Here is a 26,436-nt window from a genome sequence, read left to right as displayed (position 1 = left end):
ACAACAAAACCACAAACAATTGTCCTAGGCACAATATTTTGCCTTCATTTAACACTCTCTGTGGCAATCTGTGAGCTGCAGGAGGGTTATATCCAGCTTATATCCCTGTTGGAGGTGGCACTAGTTCAGTGGGTTAATGTTTGTGCTCCTGCAAAACTACAGACACTGTGACCTTTTAAAATCATTCATTATTAACTTAGAGAGCTTTACTTGCTCTTTTGAAATACTAGAATCAAATCCCTCATATCTGTACTTTTTACAAGCCATGAATGCAAATTTCTGGGATGCCTGCTGAAATCCATGCTAACAGGTGTTAGGAATATTGTTTTATGAGGTACAACACCTTGCATAGGTTAGTTTGTGGAGTTCATCTGCTGCCCCTCACTTGTCATAGTATCTAGCATGAAATTCCACACATGCCTTTTATTTAGGAAAGAACACAGAAGTGTGTTATCTTATTCCTCTGGAATTTTCCACAGTTATTTAGCATGTTAGTTTAAGCATAATTGGTTAGTGGGCACTTGAAATCTATATCTTAGCTGTGCTTATTTACATCAGGCTAAAAGTAGTTCATTTCAGTTGAGGTAAATGTGAAGCATTAGATTGCAAACGTACCTAATCCATCTCTCCTCCCCCATGACTAGAAATCCTGTGGTTAAAATAACACAGCCTCTATTCAGAGCACAAACTTAGAGCCGCGAGCAGGAGCAGGCTCGGGATTTAAACAACTCTCAGCAGATGAGTCTGTTCACGGCTCTCTCTCGGGTTTGTTTTTCATCCTACTTTTGATCCATGAGAGGAAGCCAGGCTCTCTCCTCTGGGCAAGCAAGGTAAAGATTTTCTGCATTCTCTATACGGTTGCATGCGCTTGTAAAGCAGCTTATAAACATGATTGCAAAAGGGCTGTGGCAAAAGCAATTGTGAAAATGTTGCTGTTATAGAGCAAGGAGTGTTTGGCAAATGGCTTTACAATCTTGAAATGTTAGTCTGGTCTCCTGGCTATTTCCACACGACAGTGAAAGGATGAAATGATAAATCTTGCACAGAGAAGCAAGGAGCAGTGATTCTCCATCACACACCAGAGAAGCTGAGCCTGTGGGAAACAGCAAACCTGGGAGCTGCTGTCATCCAGCCAGGCTACAGCAGAGCTGGCATTTTGCTAAGTGCCAGGTGTAGTCCCTCCTGGGTTTGTCCAGCTGCTGTAATCCCGTTTGGGAGCTGAGGCTGTGCTGGAGGATGGCACTGGGTCTGTTTACTGAGGATATGCTAATGCTGCTCCAGCGTGACTCTGAAAGGAACGGCGGATCCAAGCGTGCTTTCAGGAATGTTTGGATGCGGCGTGCCAGATAACTAACTGCTTTTCTTTCCTCTTACTGCTTTCCAAGGCGCAGGGGATGTAGAAAAGCATCATCTTTCCTTGAACAGTTATTCTATTTGAAATCCAGGAAACAAGCGTGCTGTCTGTGCTAACGCCCGTGGAGCTGCACTCGCAGCGCCAGGGTCTGTTAACTCTGCCAGCCCTGCGCCGCTGCTCACGGGGGATGCCGAGCGCCTCCTCAGCCCTCCTGCACCGCGATGTTCAAACACAGAGGGTGGCACTGCTGGGGGGAATATGGTAACACCCTAACTCACATTTTTGCTTAATTTAAAATAATGCTGCCCCTCCCTGCCCCAAGGCACGGGACAGTATGATTGTGTTTTGGGGGCAGGCACTCTCTCCTTCCATCGGGGTAGCACAAACAAATGCTGCTCCAGGTGCTACCTTCCAGTACTGGAGAAATCCTTGTTTTGCACACAGAGATGCTCACTTTCCCCTTCCTCTGCTTTCCACTCCTTTTTTCCTTGGCTGATTTCCCATTGTCCCGTGTGCAGTCACTGGCCACCCCGGTCCCCAGTGTCCCACAGCCATGTCACTCCCCATGGCAGCGTGCTCCCCACTCCTGCTCTGCCAGAGGAAAGGGGACACACCAGCTCCTCTCAGCACGGAGCTGTCGTGCTGTGGGGAAGCTTCTTGACTGGAAAAGGTGCCCTGGTCCCTTGAGCCAACAGTGCTGCTTTGTCCTGGGGGAGAAATGCAGCGTTATCACTTGGGTGCCCGGCTCAGGGAGGGACAAGCAGGGCTGCGAGGAACACAAACACACCTCTTTTCCTGATTCTCTGAGCACACCGCGGCAGAGAGGCAGCTGAGAGAGAGAACATGTGCAAAACAAAGAAATGCGGTCAGGCAGGAACTATAAAATTCCAATATAGAAAGTGGAGCTGATGTCATTTTAACGTCCTAAGCAGTGCCAAGAATTCTCAGCTCTGTATCAAGATTCAGTGCAAAACCCCCACAAACTCACCAGTTGTTCTTGTGGAAAAATTAACTTTTATGGAAAATATGCATGGGAACATGCCAGAAGAGTGTGTTGTTTTATTTCTTTTATTAATTTTGAATACATTAGTTCAGAGAGCAATCCAATTTTAGCATCAGCTGCCTCTATCCAAGAAGCAGAAGCTCACACACACAGCTCACAAATACTGGAGGCGAGGGAGCTGTGTTTTCCTCTGTGATCAGTTGTTAGATGGAAAGAGCTGCTCGAGTAGGAAGGGTGTGGGAAGGCTCAGTGGGATGACTGACTTAAAGCTTTTTTCCTGGTGACATATCTGAATCGTGATCAGATGCACCTGAATGGAGCAGCATCATCAGCTATTATAATGCTGAGTGCGTCAGAGGTGGGATTGCTGCAGCTCCTGTGATAAAGGTCACTCATCTCTGTCCTGCTGCAGGACCGCCTGTGCTGCTGCTTGTAACTTTGTCAGACTTGAAAAGTTTAGACTGAGCTCTTCCAACTTGATTGTCTGCCTTGGGATAAGTTCTTTTCTGGAAAATTTCAGCCAAAACTGTCCAGCCAGCTTTGTGCATTCCAAGAATGAGCATAGGGAAAAAGGAATTGTTGTCCAACTGGAAAAAAAAGAAAGGAAGAAACAGGAGGGGGGAATCTGGTGATCCTTTTTTTGGATAGTTCTTATCCCTCTGTGCTCTGGAGTTGAGATCTGAAATTTGGCAGCTTTCTGTTAGGAATGTGATTTTTTTTTTTAAACTTTGTAAATCTCCTCCAATTTGCCTTAGTGATAGCCTTTGAAGGGAGAAAATAGCAACTTCATAGGGATGTGCTAAGGCTGAGCAGTCAAAATCTGCTGAGATTCCTTCCCACATGAGTGAGCTCAGCCCAGCATCCCAGCAGCTCCCAGTGCTGACCCCAGTGCTCCTGTGCAAACAGTCAGTGCCACCAAGCTCCTGCAGATCCTGGTGCTTCCCCACAGCATGACAGGGACCCAGGCCCTCTCTCTGCAATCCAAGGGTCATCCCAGCTCGAGGAGCAGAATGAAGATGGGCTCTTGGTGTAGTGCTGCTCAGGGCACAGTTGATGGTCAGTGGGAAGGCAGGAAGGGAACAACACTGATTCTTTCCTGTCACAGCTTGGTGACAGACAGGGACCCAGGCAATGCTGGGCTAAGCAAAGACCTGGTACTTGGATGCTAAAGCTGGAGGGTTGCATGGGAATGGTTTGAGGAGTACATGGCACAAATGAGCAGTACATGGCACAAATGAGGAGTCAGGGGGCCTGGGAGCAGGTAAGGAAGGTGTATGTCAAGGTGTGAGCCATTAGGAGAGTCCAGGCACAGCAGAGCTTGATATGAAACCTCAGCTGCCCCACCCTTGGTCCCTTTTTGAGAATATGAGTGCTGCCTCAGCCTTGGCTCCAGTCCCACTCTCCCTGCAGGGTCTCTGTGCCAGGTCTTGTTGAGGCTCTCCCAGTCTGCAGCCAGTGGCTGTGGGTGCCCCACTGTCTGCACGTGCCAAAAGGCCCTGCTCCTGATGTCCACTGCTGCCATGGGAGTTGGGGGGAGCTCTGCCTCCAGAATGTCCAGTGTGCCTGGTGATGAACACTCCTGCACAGCCCCATGGCTGTTGGTCACCCTCTGGGGACAGCTGGGATGGGTGACCAAGATTCTGATAAAATAGTGCCTGGTGCAGTCAAGCTGTTGCTGACATGCCTGTCTCTGTTTCCATTTTATTCAAATGGCTAAAAAACCACCACCCTTGACAGAAGTATTAGAAAAACCCAGGTACTACAGGGAAATGTGTCATTGTCGTTCCAAGTTTTGGGAAATTCAGTCATTTTTATTGAGAAGTTGGGAAGAAAATAAAGCCTAAGACTGCACTGAACTCTAAGGGAGAAAAACCAAAATTCTATAGAATATCTCCAGTGAAAAAAGTTCATCCAGTACCATGGGATAAAGCTGAGACCTCTGGCAAAATATTGTGTGTTCATCTAATTAACAATTGTACCACAACACATAGCACAAAGGAGGCCTAATTCTGGCATCTCTTGCCTCATGGATTTTTCAGTCATAGCAGTATTCTTACAGCCTATTTTTGTAGGCAATGCATATGCAACATTGGAGACAGATGGCAAAATCTCAGTGCTCATTGTGACGTGATTTCCACATCCAAAGGTAGGAGCTGCAGCCTGCTTGTTTCCCCTCCTGCTGCAGTGGCAGGGAAAGGTGGTTTTCCTCACTTCTTTTATGACTATAGACTATGGAGCAACCTGGACAGCCCCTCCCTCCACAGAGACGGGCTGTGAAGTTTTGTCATCTTCATCAGCTCCTGTGAGCCCCATGCTCTGTGAGACTGCAGAAACAAAGAACAGAAGGACAGGAGCTGTGAGAACAGTGTGAGGAGATCAGAGCTGCCTACAGCCAGCTGTGGAGGGGGGAAGGAGCCCTAGGAAGCTGTGAGACATTGTTGGCCAGGGCTGCAGACAGGGCTTGCTGTGCACTGACAGCCTTGCCTTAGTCAAGGATGTCACAACCAGGAGTTGTAAGGAGGGATTTGCAGGAGAGCTGAAACAGAAAAGGAAAAGGAGAGGTGAATACTTATGGGATTCTGCTCTAGGGGTCAAGGTAAAAAATGGACATCGCTGAAGTTTTATGCTGAATAAGACTGGAGTGGAGTTGTCAGTTGAAGGAGCAGAGATACTTATTGAGAATGTCCTTGTGGGAGCTGTCACAAAGTAAATAAATCCAGGAGGATGTTGCTCTTACAGCTTTGATGAGATGATTACAAGTAGGGAGCAGCACCATGAATAAGGCAGTCAAGTCTGTGCATAAGGTTTCTTGCACAGATCTGAAAGAGCTGCTGCCTCCTCATCTGGCACCCCAGCTGGTCCAGCCAGGTCCTCACACTGCTCACAGCCCAAAGCAAGAGTCAGGTCACCTCGTGAGTGCTAACCCAAAACCTTCATTGCTTGATGAATTGTTTGACCTACTTGAGGCTCAGACTCCACTCAGAGAATCCCAAGCTCTTCCTGCAGTTTTGGCCTGAATTAAACCAGTACGTGTAACATGACTGGTTCAACAATCACAACACTGTGCCTTGGGACTTTGCTGGAAACTAAAGTACATGCAATTGATTCTGTGGTTCCTCAATGAACAAAATGGGTCTTTTGTGTAATATTATTACTCATTTGTTTACAATTAGTTATGAATCATGAATTGTTTTGTCTCAGAAATTAAAGTTATTTTTTTTCCCAAATTATCAGGTTTTTACCTACCTTACATACCCTGATGTTTCCACAGATTCTGTGAGCCAAGCCCACTGTCCTGATCCATGCCAGAATCTTGAGTTTCTGAATGTAATTGTAGAGTAAGATTGAGGTCTTCAGAGCCTGTGGCTTGAGAGAATCAAAATGACCCAAGACCTGAGACAAGGTTGCTACTTTCCTGCAATTGCATTTCAAATATAAATATATCTTCATTTTCTTCTGCTGTGTAGTGATGTGTGTTAGGGTGAAACATCCAAAAATCTGCTTACAAATGGATGTACAGATTTTGTCTCCTATCAAGGCACAGCCCTTTCCGAGTACTCTTGTAGTGACCATCTTGGTAATCCAAACAGTGTTCTCCTGTGTAAATCAAGTCCTTGGGAATCTGCCAAGTCTTCAAATGTATCCATGAAATGTGTCACTTGGGCTGTGTGACCTTTACAGAATCCTCCAGTTTCAGGGACACTTTGGAAAAGTGACTAATTATGTGGTCTAGTGCCTTGCAGCTCAGATACAGAAGGGGATTGAATACACAGTCATCAGGAAAGAAATACTCATTTCTGGTAAGGCAAAAAGGCTTTACCTTTTTCAAAAGCACAGGTTGAGGAAGATGAGCATTTCAGCCTTTTGCACTGGTGAATTTGGGAAACCCCTACTCAGACACAAATTCACATTGACTGGATAGCACTGCCAGGGTTTGCACCCCTGCTACATATTGGCACAAGGCAGAAATCCCCTTATCAGTAACTTCCCTCAGAGAAACAGAATCAAACAAAATGATGTTTGATCCACCTCCGACACCTTTGCTCATAATCTATTGTTTTGGCCTCTTGTATATTTGTAATCAAATGTTGCTGCTTTTCACACACAGTTCACTGTGTTTAAACTGAGAGGGATCTTGCTTAAATATTTATTTGAACAATAACATCCCTTGAGTTCTTTGTAAATTGCTGTACAAAATTAACCCCAAACACTATTTTAAAAAGTTAATTAAACTGGTTTTCTGCCTGAGCAGGGCTGTGGGCCAGTGCCTCCTTCTACCAGGGCTGAAGATCCTGCAGCTCTGAAAGATCCTCCTGCTCCACAGGACTCATGCACCCAGGGCTCAAATTTTTCCAGCTGCTCCCAGAGTTGCAGAGCAGAGTTTCAGAAGTCATATTGGTTTTGCCCCAGGAACCCAAAAATCCTGTAACTTCCAGGAACAGGATCCTTTCCTGAATGCAGGAAAACTGCTCTGAGAGTTGTCTCTTCCTACTGGTACCTACAGACCATGGCTGAGGCTGGAAACAGCAATGCCAACCCTATGCAGCTCACAACTGCTGGGCAGCGTGAGGAGGCTGAGGCCGCTGATGTTTTTCAATAGTATTTAAATTATAACTTCATAACCTGCAGGTCTGGGAATTTCTGAGCAAAAGACCCTAAAATTACATAAGCCACACAACATACTCTCTGTTATTTGGCTGGAGTCTGCAAATCTAAGGACTCACTATCCCAAATAAAAATATGTTTCATTATATATAAAAGAGATGATTCAAACTCTTCATTAGCAGGCCATTTTCTTGTATTTAACTTTTGTTAAAGGTGGACTTACACAGAAGTGTAGGTAGCACTAAAGTTATCTCTTAAAAATGTTGCACTAGATTAGCAATATTAAAGTGAAGAAGAGCTACAGCCCTTCTTCTGCATTTCTAATTCCACATTCTTCCAGCATCTTGATGAATCAGTTATTGGCTAAATCAGTTATAGTCAACATGGATTTGGATGGAAATTGAGTTACTCACCAGCTAAAGTAAGTGCAAAGAAGATAATTCATTATGCTGCTCCTTAGCTATAATTGAAGCTCATCTCCTCATTTGAGGCTCTGTGTGGGTTTAATCACAGAGCTGAACTGGGGGAAAAATACCAAAGATTCTCTGAATCATTTTTATTCTTGCTCCAGTTCTTTATCATTAATTACATCAAGACAGATCTCCAAGGAGACAAAGAGTGGTGCCATCAGCCTGCTGGCACTTAGGTCCCCCCAAAACCTTCACTTCTTTTGCTAAGTGCAATGTGTCTTTGCATGGTCCCTCAGGGGAGGAGGAGGCAGGCAGCATTTTGCTTGAGATCCTTCTTGTTCTGAGTGCAGATTTCCACAGACCAAATAAAAAGGTACAGCCTTTTTAGCACTAACACTAGAGGTGAAGCTGGGAGATCAATCAGCCTTTTCTCAGCTGAAGAGGATTGCAGAAACAGTTTTGAACATCAGGAGGGTATTGAGCATTACTTTCCTCCCATGGTGAATGCAATATGTGGAACGTGTGCCTCAGACATCCTTTCCTTTTTCTATTTGAATGAGAAAGACCTCCTTGTACTTTTCTCTCCATTAGGCAAGGCCATGTTCAGCAGCATGGATGAAGTACCACAGTTCAATAATTTCAGATCAATACTTCCTTACTTGTCTCTGTTCAGAGGAAGCATATTGGAGAAAAGTGGCTCCCAATATTATCAGTTAGATTGTGCCTGGGCCAGTCTGACCCTCGCTGCTGGGCCAAAGGCAGCAACTGCGGTGTATCACCCCAGAGATACCTTGGCTTGCTGGTGGTTGCAGCTGGGCACTGAACAAGTCCAGGCTTGTAAGGGACCCCGTTACCTCAGGAGGATAGCTTCAGGCGATGGTGAAGAGAAAAAGGAGATGGATTCTGCTGGAGGGTTTAATGTCCAGAGGTTTATTCCATGGTTACAGAGGTCTGAACGTGAGGACCTGCTCCAACAGAACGTGACCGCATGGTCTGATGACCTTTTTAAGCTCAGGGACAGGGGGAGGGGAGGCACAGGTGAGCCACCAACCAGGTGAGAGGGGCAGGGTCTCAGGGGAAGATGACACCCAGACAGGCCAATGACCCCTGGGCCTGAGTGGCATCCTTTGAACTTGACCAACCACACGACGCCTTGCTGGAATGTTAAGTCTGAGTGACAGGACTCACTCAGCATGGGGGCAAGGGGGAAGGGAGAGAGGTATTGGCACACCTGGGAAAGTGACCTGGAAGGCCAAAATGGGACAATACAGCACACCACAACAGAAGCATATTTTTCTCTCCATGGGTACATAGAGCCTTTATCCAGCTCTTAGCCACCCAGACATCTTGTGTCAGTTTTAGGGTTAATTTCCTCCTTTTAGATTCCTGCCATTATTTCCTCACAGCACCTGGAGTCAGCCTTCGACAGTAAATGTGTCTGAAATAGAATTTCCAGAATAAAGGGGTTTTTAAGGTTTTTTGCCTGGACCAGTCAATATGAACAGCCACTTGGTGGCTAGAGAAGGGTTTTTGTCCTCTCCTTTCAAACTTTTGCCCTTCAGCTCTTGCATAGCCACTGGGCCTGGCAGTTCCACTTCAGGGGATCTGAGAATCATGCCTTTGTCCACAATCAGATCAGAAAGTGAAATTATAGAACATTTTAGGGAACTGCATGATCCTGAAACTTGTTTCAGACATGTCCAGGTTGCTTAACTCCAAAAAAATGAAACATTTTGATGGTTCAGAAAGGAAACAACTTGTTTCTAGTTTGAACTGAGTGAAAGCCTCTGAGTTCCTCTCAGTTTGATGTTGGTCCATGCCCTCTCTCTTGTTCTGTGGTGTCTCATGAGGGCTCTTGCTCACCCATAGCTGTGTCTGACCAGCTGAGCTGCACACACACCTAACTCACAGCAATCACACTCCTGTGTCTCTCTACTGAAGATAGGAATACCCCTTCCACCAATTTTCTCAAGATCACACACACCTGTAATGGAAGGTATTCACCCAGACAAGGGATTTTGGAAACAAGGACTGCAGCAGGAATCTCATCTTGCTCCTGGGAACCTGATGTAAGACCCTGTAAAATGCAGGACTGAGGAAACCAACCATGTAGCATGACCTGAAGCTGTGCCAAAAGAAGCAAGCCACTTATTTCACTGTGTTCTTGCAAGGACTGGAGCTGCCTCCTGGACATGGTAATACTCACTTCCCAACTTTCACTCTACTAGATGTGGAGAAGCAGCTTGAAGTGTGATGCTCCACATCTGTTCTGGCTGTCCTGCCCATAAACCCAGCTGTTTCCTGCAGGGTTGGGGACAACCTGGGCAAGGGGCAAAAGCAGAACCAGGAACTGTGACCACTGTACCAGGCACCTCTACAAAGGTCTCAGATGTTTGCATGGCCAACGTGTGCCCTGGTTTAATTCAGCCCTGTTTGTGTGGCTTTGTGAGCAATGAAGCAGCAAAAGTCCCAATGTTTGACTACTGTTATTTATTAGGTAGAATACTGCCCAGCCCTGAGCCTGAACTCTCCAAACCAAAGCCCAATATATACAGTCTATCTTGCCTCTCTCCAAACATCATCCAGCATCAATCACAGCACTGTAAATTGTTTACACAAAACTGCAGACATCATAACTTATTAAATAACTCTCTTGTTGGTCAGATAAGTAAATATTTCGAAAGACTGTGAACATCGTGGCAGGCTGGAACTGCCCAGACCAGCTCCAAATGGATCCAAGCTAACAGGGGACCATATTTGCCTTGCCTTTGATGTCCCTGCTCCAAATTGGGCTGAGAAGGGATCTGAAAACAAGCCTCCCTAAGGGAAGCTTATGCAGTTTTAAAGATGCTCAACCTTCTGTAGAGATAACAAGAAGAATATGGAAAGAGTTTGCAAAGAAACTATCTTCCTGAAGCAGTAAATTTGAACTTGTGGGAGTCAGACCCTCCCCCTCCTTCTCCATGTCCTCCTCTTTAAACACAAACAAATCAAATGGATGCCAAAAAGTCTCTGCTGCAGAAGGGGTTGAGGGTTCGTTCCTTGGGCCATAGCTGGAGATTGCGGGGGATTTCTCTCGCTGTTGGTGGAATGGATGGTGGCAGCACCTTCACACAAGCACCTCTCCTTGCAGGCAGCCCTCCCAGGAGCTCTGGCTGCCAGAAGGGGAATGGTGCTGGCTCTGACTCCCACAGTTCCGCTGCCTGCCCATGGTAAGTCTCCGTGCTTTTGCAAACAGACCGTGGCTGTCTGCTGCTATCGGAAACACTCAGAAACATGTTGTTCTGTGACATACTTGTTTCCAATCATTTCCAACAATTATTTGGGATATTTTTCCTTTCAAGTTCACTGAGTTGTACCAGTTCACCTCCTTTTCAAAGGGATTGTGTTATATGCAGGAATGTGGAGTTGAAAGGACCAGAATTTTTGCAACAGGAATTTGTTTTGGAAGCAATCGAGTTGGAAGGAGAGGATACGGGCAGCCCACCAAGGGCTTCGGCAGGATTATCCCACCCTTTCAGCAAGCTACAGCCAGGGCAACTCATGAGCTGGGGCTGAGCCTGCTTCTGGTGGGGGTAGGGACAGACAGACTGCTCTCACCAGCAGTTTAATACAGCACAGTATCCAGTCATGTCTCTTGAAAGCTCATCTGAAAATTCCCCTCAGGCACAGACCTCAGTGATGTGAATCAGGGAATCATAGAATATCCTGAGTTGGAAGGGACCCCAAAGATCACTGAGCCCAACTGTGGCAGCCACTGTGAGGTAGGAGAGGCTCAGCTGGGTTCAGCTGGCTCTGGGCTGCTGCTGTTGGGTCACTGGGTGCTGAGGAGGGCACTGGTCTGCTCAGCCCCTGCCAAAGGGCAGGCACACAGTCCATTTCTAGATGAAAACCCATGGACTTGAGTCTAACCTGGTGCTGAATCAGTGACTCAGCTGTGACTTTGGCATTTACTTGTTTGGTGCCTGACTGGCACCTCCTGGCCTGCTTTTTCTTTAGCAAGATTTTAATTCTTAGTCTTTTGAGATACTTCAACACCTCCCATTGCTGGTGCATCTGGGTAGTTTTCTTAAAATAGTGTTTCTTAAAAAAGTGTTTCCTTGCACTGTGTGTATCACTTATTTAATGTCAGAGGCATGTGTGAGGCTGTCCATGTTTGCAAAAACTCAGGGGTTTCATCCCAGGGCTGAATCAAATGCTGCCAACACAGCACAATACAGACATAAATAAAACATAGCTTGTAGAGACCAACTGTCAGTGGTTCTCAGCTCCTCAAATATCCATTTCTGTTTGTGCACAACCATACTTACTGGCCCTCCTGCCTCAATATATTCAGTATAAACTGGTGATTGATTGAGAAAACAGGTTAAGAAAAAGAAAAAATGCAAAAGTAATTTCTTACACAAGTGGGTGCATGTGGAGGGGAGATGGAAAAGGGTGCAGAGGTAACACTGACCTGGTGGGATACAGGGCAGCATGAAAAGGTGTCAATGCAGTCAATATGTTCATGTCCCACAGGTGCAGAGAGGTTTCACACCTTGGAGTAAATGTTTCCCAATTCCTAACCTCACATGATAGGAAAAACCAGCATGCAGAAGGAAACACATTCTGGTAACTTGCCAGAAGGAAAGGTGTTATTTTTCAAAAGAGAGCTGGAGACACTCCAGCTCTGGATTCATATCCAGCTCGAGCCTCCAGCCACAAATACGAACCTACACTAATTTAGACACTGCCAAAGAGCCACCACTCTTGTGGGCTGTGTCACACACAGCTGTGTGGCATTGTGACATGTCTGTCACTGAGTGGGGTGTCCCAGTGAGCTGGAGGTGCCTGTGGGCACTACTGGAGGAATACCCTCCCACACCTGGAGCCCCAGGGAGGGACTCACTCACACTCTGCAGGACCCCACAGCTCCCAGAGCCCATCTCAGCCCTGTCCCTTCCCCTCTGCTGGGGCTATGGGTGACCCATCTGTTCCACCAAACCCTGCCAGCCCTGGGTACGTGCCCTGCTCTCTGCTGAGGAGGTGATGTGTTGGCAATCTCTGCTCAAAGCTTTGCTGTAAGATAAGGTACTGTGCAGCTGGCTCTGTGGTAGTGTTCCTATTGACCAGCACCTACAGGAAGCTTGCAGCGGGAGTAAATTTGCCCTTAAATAAGTGCATTTCTTTTCCTATCTTCATTGCAACATGTCACTGTTTTTTCAACCATTAGTGATTTTTACCCCCTCTCTCTTAACAGTGTCTGTGATTTCTGTGTCAGAAGGGGGAGTATTGTCAGATCACATTCTCATGATGGGAGAGGCAGAAAATCCGTTCTGTATATCATGTGACCTTGGCTTGCAACTCCACAAAGGATTTCTTCGAGCCCTGCTCATTATCTCGTTTTATACTTTAAAGAAAAGCGAAAATGCTGGTGACAAATGGCCTCGTTTATCACATTTAATTGCCTGACTATTCTTTTAAGCCTCTGAAACACACTTTGGGCCAAAGCACTGGGAAAAGAACATGCCATTTACCCTGGTCTGCTGCCAGGTCACATTAAAAAATGTTCAGGAGGTGTTTTCTAGATCAGTACACGGAGTAGGAGTAAGGGTGTGCACCCTCACCGCAGCATGCTTCCCTCCTGGTTTCTAGCAACCATGATGGTGTCAGCCCTTTCACAAGCAAGCAGCAGAAATGAGCAGAAATGAGAATTCCGAGTGAAACTGTTGGGGGAAGGGTGAAGCCACTAAAAAGTTGTATGTGAAAGGTGTCAAGACTTCCCTGCTGACTAAGGGATTGCCTAGAATGGGACTATGGGGGTCTCCCTTCATCCCAGAACTAACAACAGAACTAACCATCATTTCAGGGACAGCTTAGGCAATGTGAAAATCAGTGCCGTGCTTGTTGCAGCTATGGCAGGAGCTGTGCTGATTGTAGGTTGTGGAATGACAATTGGAGATAGGGATTGAAAACCCCAGAATGCAGTTTGGGGGGATGAGTGCACAGCTTTCCCCAGCGTCCTTGAGACAGGCTGGCACTGACTGTGTGAGCCCATGGGTTGTGATGGGTCATGGGCTGCCCCTAATGTGTACCTATAGTGTCATACTGCTGCAAAAAACCCCCAAACACCACTGTAAACTACACAGATAGAAACACAGCCTGTAAGACATCTCTCTTCCCTCAGTTCAGCTCCCCTTGCTAGTGTGAGACTTCACCCAAAGATTTTTCTTCTGGAAGGAGATGGTTCTCCTCAAAAAGGGTGTATATGGGGATGTGCAGGAAGGTAGGCAAAAGAAACTGGGCTTGATTGAAGAACAGAAATCTAAAGAGAGAAAAAAATGTTTTCAATCACATAAAGGGCTGATCAACAAGAAATTTAATAAACTGGTCTCTGTCCCTGCTGCAGATGTCAGCCACATGCTAAAATTTCAGTCAGGGTATGTACTGGGTCTGGCTGGGAGGGAGTTAAGAAAGACAATACAGATTTAAGGAATGTTTTTAATAGTAAGTGTAGTAAAACACTGAAATACTTTGTCTCAGGAGACTGTGGAGGTTCTGTTATTAAAGATTTTTCAGAACAGGTTGTTATACAGACATCTGTAAGGATTCACCTAGGCATGGGGTGGAATGATGGACTGGAGCCAGCCTGAGTCCCTGGGGACCCTTTGCATGAAATTTTCATCACATTAATGTGAACATAAGACCCTTCTTATAGAGTACCAAAGACACCACCCTGTTTTTTCACAAATCCCTCCAAAAAGGTTTCAGTCTCTACTGAGCCTGTCTCCAGTTTGGAGATGGGAATCTTTTGACTCCTTTCCCCAATCCACTCTGAGACAAAGGGGCCAATGAACCCCAGAGTCACAGAAACCTTCTCTCCCCTCCTGTCCTCTGCCAGCCTGGGACCCCTGAGATGGAAAGGGCAGGGGAGGACCCTTGTTCCAAGTGGTGCTGGAGTTTTGTGCCCTGGGAGAGCCATTCCCACATTGCTGTTCCTTCCCATGTCAGTACGCACAGGATACCCCAAATCCCAGTGCCACCCCACAGCTGCTCACCCCCGGGGACACCAAGGGCCTTCCCAGCCCCCAACCACCCCCTCTGACCACAGGGGGACCCAGCATGGCATCCTGAGTGAAAGACTGACACAAATCCCACTGTGCTGATTAGCCACCTCTCTAATCCCCATGATGTCAGTGGGGTTTTGCCTGGCAGGATTTGGCCCATGGCCAAAGAGCTCTGGGTTTCATAGGCCTGGCTCTGGCAGGTTATCTATCTCCTGGTGGCAGGAGGAGGCTGCAGGTGTGAGCCTGCAGGAGGAGCCTGAGCTGGTGTTTTAGATACCCAGCAAGATTTACTGCCAAGCTGTGTTCCTCTTTGTGCGAAAGGCGTTTCATGAAGAATGGAAAAAAATCCTACCACACAGTTCATCTTTAACTACACAGCATATACATATATGTATATGGACGTGGGTTTGATTATATCTATGTGTATAAATACATACATATAGTAATTGTACTGTTTTCATAGTTTGTTACAAGCACAGTTTCAGGGGATAAGACAAGGTACATGTGTGGTGGGGGGAGCAAAGGAAGAGATGGAAAGAGAGGAAACTGCTATTGTACACAGCAGCTCTTTTCTAACCCCCATTTTTTACACTGATGGAATGCACCCAGTGGCTGTTTCTACTATTTAAGGAAAAAGGTTCCTATACAAAATCCTGTGGTTTTGAAGTGATCCTTTTATAGGCATAAAAAGATTTTTCCATATCCCTCTGTTTGATTTCTTTTCTTTTACTCAGACCTGGCTACTCAAATAGATATTTGCAGAATATCATGCACTGGAATCAGACACTTCATTCCTATTCTTGGTACTGGAGATCAAGTATCCCACCAATTTACCACATAAAGCCATGGGGATGCAAACTGAAGTCAGTTTAGCTGTAGGCAGTGCAAGAGAGAGTTGAATTTCGTCCGGCACCCATCCCAAGGGATCTTGTGCTGGCAGTGACCCATCACAGAATTGAATGTGCTGTATGTTCCACAGCAGGTTTGCCTCTCCCAGGCTTCTCACTGGTGGTGAATATTAATGGTGTTTGTAATCTCATAATTTGGAATAAAAATAACTATATGTTAACCTTGAGTTAATAACACAGGGGTTTAGGCAGCATGTCCTACACAGCAGTTGGATGCAATGCTCAGCCTGGACCTGGAGCAGGGACCTGAACACTCATTTCACATGTCTCAGAAGTGGGAAATGTGGCATTCCCATCTGTTTATCACATTCCCAAAACATGGTGGGCACATCCAGGACAGTGATGTGTGATGGGGCTGTGGTGTGGGGTGCTGGGCTGTGTTTGTGGGCTCTCCTGGGCAAGGCTCGTGCAGGCAGCACACACCATGTGCAGGGTCTCAGCTGGGACACAGCCCAAGGGCAGATGCTGAGATGCTTGGCCCAGCTAAAATCCTGGCATGTGAAGCAGCAAAGCAAACCCTGGAGAATTACAAGCAGATCCTGAGACACCTGAGGGTTCCGTGTCTCTCAGGGAATTGGGCACAAGTGCCAACCAAGCTGGGAATCCAAAAGCAGCACCACACAGCTCTGTGCTTTGTGAGGACCAACACAATCTTTAATTTGGTACTCAAGCTTGTACAGTCATATACTGTGCTGGAGGTAGTTTTTCTGCACAAAACTACAAGCCAAGGGATTTACAGAGCTCCAGTAGCTGCTCACTGCCAGATGTCTGTTATCTCATCATATACATATGCTCCACAATGGTGCTGGAGCTAATGCTCTCCTGCACCGCCACAGAGACGTGCCTGGTACCACCAGTTTGTGCTGACATAAATAACAACCTGTCCAAGCATCTCCCCTGCAAGTGCTGGGGGAAGGGGCAAGGACATGTGTTCCAGATGAAAATACAGCCAGGGGTTGTGCCCTTGGTGGCTTTGAGTTATGTAACTTTATCTCAATGCAACATGAGAGGAAGCAATTCCTCCACACAGTGCATCGTATTTGGCTGCCTGCTCACTTACTTTTTATGAATGTAGGAGGACTGGTTATAGGGATGATGACAAAACTACAGCAAAGCAGCTGAGACCCCAGTATATCATAAAAATTAACCTGCTACGTGGCTCCTCCTTGACAGATGAGGTATGCTCACTCATCCCTGCTTTAAAGTTATGTAAATCTCTGACTTCAGAAGAATAAATTTTGGTTTACTCCCACACTGAATGAGTGGGAAATGCTAAAGCTGAATTTTGGATCAGTGGTACAGGTCTCAACTCTACAGGCTTTGAGGACTTTCAATTTAAAAATATCTTTTAGCAAAAAGATATGAGGTCACCACAGAAAATTATGTGATCCACATATGCTTCCAGCTCATCTAGAAGGAATTAGTAAGGCCAGGCTGAAGATATATAGACAGAATGGGGATGAAAAACTAAGTGATGTCTGCCCACAGAGGGACAAACTCATGGCACCCTCCCAAATTGTGGGTGGTCTATTGTACATTGCTCTAGTCAATGGGAACATTGCACTCATACATGAAAACCTAATTTGAAAAGACAGTATTTAAACAAACAATGAATATATTGTAACCTCATAATTCATACCCACTGAACCTCAGCTCTGTACTCCAATACATAGTAGTCTTCTCAAATCCTGCAATTTGATTTTAAAAAAGGAATGCTGTGGGTGTTGAGTTAGTGTAGAAGTACACAAGACCATTGATGACTCTGTTTTCATCTCCTCAGAGCATAAGGCAAGTAGGTGATTTATTTTTATTGGCACTGCTGGCAGATAAGCTTCCCCTATTACGGAGCTGTCATAGGCTGGGTGGGCTCTGGCTGTCAGTCAGAGCACACCCAGCAGAAAACCCAATTCAGAAATGTCATCCTCCTCAAGGATGTGCTGTGGAGGGAGGCTGTGATCCCTGATTCTCCCATGGCACTTGGAAATAGCCAGGAGTGTCCCAAGCCAACAAAGGACTTGGACTGTTGTTGATGTTTGTAAATGTCATGGCACATCACGGGACATCGCAACTGTGCTACAACTGAATGAAAAATGTTCCAATTCAAATAACAGCTCAACCCTGAGACTGAAAAATAGAAATCCTTTACAAAGATGCCAAGATCTGGTGCCACCAGCCCCTTTTGCAGAGTGAGGCCACAAAGAGCAAGCTGGGGCATTTTCACTTGGCTGTTGCTCTCCCGGCTTCTACAAAAAGCTGTGATCACCTGAACTCTGGAATTAAGAAGACAAACTTCTGATGGATATTCCCACTCTTGACAAGTTGCAGCTAATTTATCCAGATCCTACCCTTTCCTTGAAGGAGACCTTGATTATCATGCAAATGACATTTTTACCCCATTCATCTGAGATCTCAGGAGAGAAAGGAATTTTTTAAATTAAAGATTGCTAGAGAGGTCTAACAAGTCAAAAGACCATGACTAAAAATGGCTGATGAGGGCTGAATGTCAGATTATATTAACAGCCCTGCAGAATTGCTCCATAGCTTTAAATTTCTATGCTGTGGATTTGTGTGTCACACTCACACTTCTTGGACAATGGCAGCCTACTCTGTACTCACTTCTACTGTGGAAACAAGGCAGCTCTCCTGCAGCTTCAAGACCAACAACAAAGATATCCCAAACAATGGCAAATCACAGCTCCATATGCACATGCACATTCTTTGAGCAGGTCTGAAAGCATTTGCAGTTGGAGAGCAGAGTTACTCAGACTTTTGTGACTGAAAAATTTTCTTCCCAGAACTAGAATTTTGTCACTGTTTTTCTTTAAGTCCCTTGTTGCACAAAAAGTTTGCTTTTGAACAAGTATTTTGCAGTATATTTTAAAAAGACAGCTGTGATTTAGATCTACAGTTTTTGAAAAACAAAATACCTTAAGAAATTTGAATGTCATTTGTCCATCTTTAGTACCAGGTGCATAACAATTCAAAAAATATCAAAGGGTATTCTTTATATTTAGGGGTCTCTTCACCTTGTTTGTCCATCTCTCTTGTAGCCCCAAAGGCTCGGCCCCTCCTGCCTTTCCTTCCGTACTGAACCAGATCACCAGAGTGGCCCCAGGACGTCAACACCACCATCAGTGGTGCACTCTGCATTTTGGAGAGGGATGAACATCCCCAATGCCCCCTGTGCAGGGAGGAGCTGCACCCTGGGCCACGCATGGGACCTGATGGGACATCCCAGGTCAGACCCTCAGCCATGTGCTCTATCCAGGGCTGCTCCTGTGCTCCTTCTCCTCCCTGTCTCTCAGCCAGAGCTTTGCAAAGGTCTGAGTTTCCTCCAGCTGGCAGCTGGGCATGCTGTTTCCTTGATGAAATCTGTTTGGGAACAGTGAAGATCTGAGGGGTCCCTCAGCCGGAAAATCAGATTTGGCTTACCTGAATGTCAGGTCAGCTGAGCCCGAGTTAATAAACAGCTGGGGATGAAGAGGGACAAACAGTGATGGAGAGGCTCCTGGGAGCCTGTCAGAGTGGTTTCCTGCAGGGTCTGGCCCTTTGGGCCCCCTGCCCTGCCCTGGCAGCAGCCAGCGCTGGCCTGGCCAGGGGCAGCTGGTGCTGCTCAGAGCCAACTCCTCGCGTGTCCCAAACCCATGGGGACTTGGAACACCTCTGCTACAGCAGAGCCACACACTGCCTGGTGCAGATGGACTGACAGCACAACGCCACAAGCCTCCTCTTGGTGGGAAATGCAGCTAAATAATCCAACTTGGTACTTGTCCCTGTCAGTCAGCAGGCCAGGCCCCACTGCTGCTGGGATCCCAGACTCTGGGGACAGGAAAATGGACTGTCCCAGGCTCACCATGCCTGCATCCCCAACCACATAGCCAAGGCCCTCTAAAAATGTCCATAGAGGTGGAACAAAGTGGATTATGGGAGGATTATTTCTATACAGTAGCTCTGAACATGCTGAGCTGCTTGAGGAGAGCATTCCTGCTCTGTGTGCCCACCTCCCCTGTGAACCCCACACATCCCCTTTCCCTGGGCATGTCCTGCCCAGTATGGAACCTGAGCACCCCCATACTGAGCTCAGAGCTCCTTTCCAGGGTGGAAGAAAACAGGCAGACTCCTCCCCTGTGCCGTGGGTTGGTTCTCGGCTTGCTGGCACAGGCAGGGCCGTGCCCACACTGTCAGGAAGCTGTGCAGGGAGATATCTTGCTTTGGAAGAGGGGACCAGGATAAAAAATGCAGAAAACTGCTGAAAATGTGACTCCTGGTTACCATGGCTGTAATCCTCCTCACAACACCTCTATGCTGCAGCTGAAAGAAAAGTGGTTCAAGGCAGCCACGGGCTCTGTCATGGGGGTTTCATGGTCTTCAGACAAAATTTGGTGTTGCAAGGGGCACCTCCAGGCATACGCTGGTTATGACAGTGCACCTTCCCACAGATGTTTTGGGACCCTGCCATGCCTGGATTTGGATCCCTTCTCCTTCCAAGGCATGGGCACCCCTAGAGCAGAGACCACCCTACTGCATCCTCCACCCCTCCTTTTGGGCCTCTCATCACAAAATGGACACGGTGGGAAGGCACTGCTGGAGGTCCTCTGGGGATTCAGATTACCAGCCCTTACCCTGTTTGCTCATCTCCTTCTAGTCAAAAATGAGATTATTCCCTTCAGCTGCCAGAGGCTGAAAATAAAAATGAGTCAGATCTGATTTTGTATCACTGCAGTCAGACTTTCTGTGCTGTGCAGGGGAAACAAAGAAAGGTGAAATCCCTGTAGGGATGGATTTGCAAAATTCTGCGGGAAATTGGTATTACAGATAATTGTTTCCTGCTGAAGGGATATAACAGAACTTTGCAGAAAAGCTGCCCTTTTCAGCAATATCCACTGCAGCGTACCCAGGCACAAAAGTCTGTCTCTAGCATGAATATGCTCCACTGCACATTTTCCTCCTGCACCTGAAATTGAGTACTGGTTAATTCCACTGGGATCTCCTTTAAAAGAGACATCATAGTGTAAATGATAAACCTGTTAAATTACAAATGAGGTGAAATGGTGGGTGTTTTGGCCTCTGGAGCATCAAGACTTTGATTCTTAAGGGTAAGTGTTGAGACTTACCAGTTGAAAATGTGAAGAGAAAATTATTGACCATCAGAACAGAATCTCCACTCCTTAGGCAGGTTCATGCTGCCAGAAGGCACTTTTTTCCTGTTTGACTGAGCATAAAAAAAGACAATTATAAGCAGTTTCTTCTTTGTATCTTATTCCCAGTATTTTGAGAGTATGTCCTTTTTTTCTCCCTGTTGAAGGTACCACATTAAAATAAGTCAGCATTAATTTAAAACAAAAAAAGACAATTAAAGTAGTTCTAGCTTTCATCATTGTAAACAGTGATAGATATGCTTATATATATTTAGAAAAAAAATTATTTTTTCTCTAAGCCAAGACACCACTGGTAGGCTACTCTGAGCTACAGTAGTGTTAATAGTGGATGGGAGAGTGGGTCCTCAGACAAGCTCCTCTTTATTCTTTCACTGATCACCAAAGCAGAATGATGGCACTTGCTGAAGCAGATAATGCCATCCATTGAATGAAGCCCTCTTGCTCAGCTCTCTCTGACAGCTCTACATTTGAAGCAGCAGAATCTTTGACCAGACAAAAGAAAACTTCTGCTTATAATTATCACAATAAGTCCAAAACCAAGAGCAGTGTGACTGTTTTATTAATAGTGTGCTTTGCTGCTCCCAACCTTTGCAAAATCTGTGTATCTGGCTCTCCAAAAATATTACTGCTTGGACCTATTTCATATGGATCATGAAGGATGAAGACATTCCTGAAAGCTCGCTTGCCAGCTCTGCTGTCCTGCCAGCAGCAGTAACTTGAGAAGGAATCATGGCCCCTTTGAAATATGGATCACAGCAGGGCCAGAGGATGGGGCCCAGACAGACACACATGGAAGGACAGACCTACAGGAGACTCATTTTCTGTCCCACAGTAGCTCTCATCTTCCCTCTTCTGCTGCTCTGCAGTTTTCCTGCTGAGGACACATGTAGGCAGAGAAGACACCAAATTCCAAATCTTGTCCTTGAAATCTTTTCAGAAACATGCTTCCACATTGGGCTCTTCCCCTGGTTGTGGGAAGAGGTGCCAACTGCAGAAGGCTGGAGCAGGAAGTGGCTCAGATCTCATGTTTTCCTTACACATCTCAGTAATAGCTTTTTGAAGAACTAGAGCACTTTTGCAGAACTGAAGGGTGCTGATGGCATCTGGTTTAACATGATAAACTTTTCTTGTTGTCCCAAATTTACTGGCTAGCAGATCAGCTCATCTGTTGGATGGGTATAGTGGCTCCCTGACATCACCAGGAGTGAATGTGTTGCATCGATTAAGCCTTTTACAGCCCAGCTTGGATTTAGGTAAAGAGCAGTAACTGAAGGGCTTAATGAGGAAAACAGCCTGTGCATGTAGAGCTCTACCTGAGATTTATATTTGGAAAGTGCAAGTTTCTGTCACACAGAGCCCTAACTGCTTTATCAGACAAGAGGAGAAGCCTGGCAAAGTGCAATGGCCTCAAGGCAAGACATGTGAATGTAGTCAAGATGTCAGAGCACCCAAACATAGTGCAGCAAGGGGTGCTGCCATCCCAAATAACCAGTTCCCAGCACTGGGAACTCTGTGCCTCAGTTTGTCATCTACTCAGAGCTTTCTTGGAAGTAAGTGACTTTTTTAAGAGCAAGGGGAATAAGCTGCAGTGGGAGAGCAGCTATGCTCTTTCTCACTCCCTGTAAGTCACTACAATTTAAAACCAGTTTTCTGCAACTATTTCGAGCTCTATCTTGAGAAAAGAGGCACATGGACATACATACTCTGCAATGTAATAGAGGAGTTGGTTATTGGAGGTTTTTGTACCTTGTTAGGAATGCCTTTAAGCTATTCTTGTATAGATTTCTATTGATAGGCAGTATTATTGGATTTGAGCCGGGCATCCCATGACCCACCCAGTTTCCACACAAGGAGCAGATGCCAGACCTGACTCCACCATTCTCCATCAGGCACCAGTAGCAAGAACAGTGGAGGAGAAAACCCCCATTTTCTGTGAAAGGCATCTTCATCACCTCTACTGTGGAGTTAGAGAGTGGGAGGAGGAGAATGTTACATGGGGGAAATGTACTCAAGCCAGGCTAGTGGCTGCCTCCTCCCTCATCAGCATAAAATCACCTTTGTGCTGTTCTCTTCATGATCTTCTGTCTGCAAAGAGCCCCACAGTGGCTATATCAGCTGGAAAAACCAACATTAGCCACAGTTTGAGCAAGAGCAGCTGTGGCTGCTGAATTCAGAGCTCTGGCACATCCACAGAGTGTCTGGGTATCCCAAACACAGCACCTCATCTGCAGGGCTGGACAGCACAGACACAGCAGGCAGGCTCTGGTGGCCAAGCCCAAAGATGACAGCACCTAGAGTCAACCTTCTGCAGAAGTCCAGGTTTTTGAAGAGGTTCAGGGAAGGGGCATACAAAGGGGGGAACCTAAGTCCTTAGGAAGCTGTGAATCACTGTCTTGGATTTAGGCACCTAAGTGCTTTTTTGGACCTCATCCCAAACACTTCATTGAGTGAGTGTTGCATTAACAACAGCCCAGTCAGAGGATAAGCAGCAACAGAAATGCTCCAAGCTGCCATTTCAATGCATCCTAGAATGCAAACAAATGATGCTGCAGCAACAGCTGCACTGGGTTATGGTGTCATTGCCCCAGGCTGCTTCCTTCACTTGTACAAGGAAACTCCCCTCAGCAGAACTCCCTTCACTGCAAAACCTTCAGCCCAGTGCAGTCCAGAAACCCATCCAGGCTGGAACCACTGACTTGGTGTTGAAATGGGTGTGCAGGTCCCACTGTCCCTACATCTGACTCTGTTAGAGGGGGAGGTGGCAGGTAGAGAACAGCTTCTTAAAGCAGAATTGTTAGTTCTGTAGGGATTTGTTTGCCTGTATTTTCAAATATGTGGGGTAAGGAGCCCACAAGTTTTGCAGCTCACTCTTCAGCTTCCCTTCTGAAATATGTAAGTAACATGGCTACTACATGATTAGTGGTGCTGCTCATGACCACTAAGTTCATGCTCAGTGGAAGGACAACAGAGGCTGATGGGAATAAAAAAGATAGGGCTGTGTGTGCCATTTTTCACTTTAGGCAAGCATACTCTGACTTTGGAGGGTAGATGTTCAGGTGAACACTGCCTGCAGGGCACAACAAAAGATGGAGCTGAAGTAAGAAGATTCAGTTCTATTTTAACTTTCCCCTTGGAGTGGATGCAGCTTGACTTCTCTGATGTAGGCTGCCTGGCTGGAAGTTGCACATGCAGGGGAGGGTTTAATCTCCTTTCAAACAGCCCTTCATTCAGAGGCTGGCTGGCTGCTTTTCTCCCAGAGCACTCCAGAGCTTGAACAAAGGATCTCCTTCCAGGTTCAGATCTCTGTCAGGTGAAGGCAGAACTTATGAGGTCTCACATCTAGACAGGGGAATGTGGGACCCTCAGAGCAGGGACTTGCCTGAGGGGATGACTGGGTTTGGGCACAGTGACAATGCAATTAAAGTGTGTGTGTGTGGTGTAAATGTCCCACAGCACCCTGGTCTTTAAACAGCCTGTCTCCTCTGAGGGAAGCCTGCATGATGCTTCTGTATCACAGTGCTGCAATATGCCCAAATGGCAGGGGTGAAGCTTGATCCAGGGAAGGAAAGGATGTGATAAAAAAGGCTTCAGTGGTGTCTGTTTCTCATCTGAAGTAGAGAAAATATGGTGAGGTAGAGGTGTAATTTCCACAGATGAGTCTGGAAGTCCTTTAGTGAATTTGGGGCTGCATAAATTGTGCATAAGGTGACCTCAGAACAAAACCCTCCTTGTAAAATGCACATGGATGCCTTTTGATTAATCTGAATGAGGCTCTGCTAAAAATAATCTTCTATTATTTTGGTGCTTAGGTCCATTTTCTCTCTGGGGAAGGAAGGAAGGAAGGAAGGAAGGAAGGAAGGAAGGAAGGAAGGAAGGAAGGAAGGAAGGAAGGAAGGAAGGAAGGAAGGAAGGAAGGAAGGAAGGAAGGAAGGAAGGAAGGAAGGAAGGAAGGAAGGAAGGAAGGAAGGAAGGAAGGAAGGAAGTGTCGGAAGGAAGGAAGGAAGGAAGGAAGGAAGGAAGGAAGGAAGGAAGGAAGGAAGGAAGGAAGGAAGGAAGGAAGGAAGGAAGGAAGGAAGGAAGGAAGGAAGGAAGGAAGGAAGGAAGGAAGGAAGGAAGGAAGGAAGGAAGGAAGGAAGGAAGGAAGGAAGGAAGGAAGGAAGGAAGGAAGGAAGGAAGGAAGGAAGGAAGGAAGGAAGGAAGTGTCGGAAGGAAGGAAGGAAGGAAGGAAGGAAGGAAGGAAGGAAGGAAGGAAGGAAGGAAGGAAGGAAGGAAGGAAGGAAGGAAGGAAGGAAGGAAGGAAGGAAGGAAGGAAGGAAGGAAGGAAGGAAGGAAGGAAGGAAGGAAGGAAGGAAGGAAGGAAGGAAGGAAGGAAGGAAGGAAGGAAGGAAGGAAGGAAGGAAGGAAGGAAGGAAGGAAGGAAGGAAGGAAGGAAGGAAGGAAGGAAGGAAGGAAGGAAGGAAGGAAGGAAGGAAGGAAGGAAGGGAAATAGAACAATTCACAGCTTGATCAGGAGTCTTCTGGTAAGAGCCTGCATTTCTCTATGTCTTCCAAGAAAGATTTCCTTGTAATATCAGTATGAACTTCAACAACATAACTAACAGATTTCAATGACTTTCAAATCCAAATGAAGCCCGGTACACGTTGACATTCTGTGCTGCAATCATTTGCACAGTTGCTGTAAACTTAAAAGGTTGTCGAGCAAAACTGTGTTTCTATAATGCTGCTCAGATAAGTTCTGGGTACCAGTACTTTTCCAAAAAAGTATCTCCTTTCCTATCTCTTCAAAAAGCAATTCCAGTGGAGAGCAGATAAGAAATGGGGATGACATCAGTATCTGCAGAAATGTGTGTAAAAGAATAAGAGAGCGAATAAGAGTTAAATTCAAGACTAAAATACACATGCACAGAACAAGTTTATTACTGTGGGGCTGAAACATATCCCCACTCACTGAGCTAAACCTGTCTACAAGCAGGTAGAAAGGAAGGGAAGCAGCTTGGAAAGCCGACTCTGTACAGCAGGGATGCTCTGCACAGCTGTATTTTTCTTTTTCTGGTTTTCCGCATGAAGCAGAGGTGGGTCTGTACCACCCCCACAGATAACAGGACACTCCCTGTGTGATTTCATAGCGTAGCCAGGCATTTGGGAAAGATTTCTCTATGAAGAATGGATTTGAGTCATAATCCTTTGACCCCGTGGCCCATCCGAGACGGCCGGGACATGTCGCTGCTCCCCGATAACGATTTCCGCGGCGTGAGCTGTGCTGGGGCGGGGGCACGTCCCTGGCCTCCCTCCAGAGCCTGGGATCTGTGCAATCTCCAGTGTCAAGATGTGTTTGGATACGGGAAGCCGTGACAGTGCTCTGTATCAGATAGATAACAGGAGCAGCCCCTCGCTCCAGGAGACAGACGCCTGGAGCTGGGTGCTGAGCGGCCGCAGCCCGTCCCTCTGGGGCTCGCTGCCTGCTCTTTAACCCTGCAGGACAGTCACAGCTTCAAGGGGCTGTGTCTTGGAAGAAAAACATAGCTTTCCTGCTTCCAAAATTACAAGCCATTCTCTCATTTTTTTCTTTAACTGAGGAAGACTGTAATTTCAGCTTTTTGGGTGAGGCTCTCTGTGGGAATGTGCTGACATGAAGGGGTCTTGCAAACTCTTGTTGAACTTTTTGAGTGCTCCCGTTACAAACAAGCCTTTCTTCACTCTCTACCCTTGCTACTGTGCTCAGATTCTCTTATTTAAAAACTACCTACTGGAGATAGCTTTCTGTCCTTGATCTCATAAAGCCAGCTCATGTAGATCCACTGGAGGGGGGGGACTATTTCAGAAAGGGCAGTGCTGCCTTTTGAAACTTAAGATTTGAAAACTTACATTAGCACAGCTAAAAGCTGAAATCTGTCAAATAGCTATTAATTCAATCCTTATGGACTAATAGAAACTATGACACAAAGCATTGA

General features: G+C 46.2%; 1 protein-coding gene across 3 annotated transcripts in view; it reads left to right on the top strand.

Moving 5' to 3' along the window:
* Positions 1-675: 675 nt before the first annotated feature.
* Positions 676-26,436, top strand: part of JCAD (junctional cadherin 5 associated) — a 62,126-nt gene continuing 36,365 nt past the window's right edge. For 2 of the 3 annotated variants that reach the window (XM_063149094.1, XM_063149127.1), the window contains exon 1: positions 676-830. The gene's annotated coding sequence lies outside the window, so the exon portion shown is untranslated. Of the gene's footprint in view, positions 831-10,563; positions 10,585-26,436 lie in introns of those variants that run through there. The other variant, XM_063149113.1, reaches the window with a different exon arrangement.

The sequence above is a fragment of the Melospiza melodia genome, chromosome 1 (genome assembly GCF_035770615.1).
Source record: "Melospiza melodia melodia isolate bMelMel2 chromosome 1, bMelMel2.pri, whole genome shotgun sequence".
NCBI classification, from domain to species: Eukaryota; Metazoa; Chordata; class Aves; order Passeriformes; family Passerellidae; genus Melospiza; species Melospiza melodia.
This window is presented reverse-complemented; position numbering and strand designations above follow the sequence as displayed.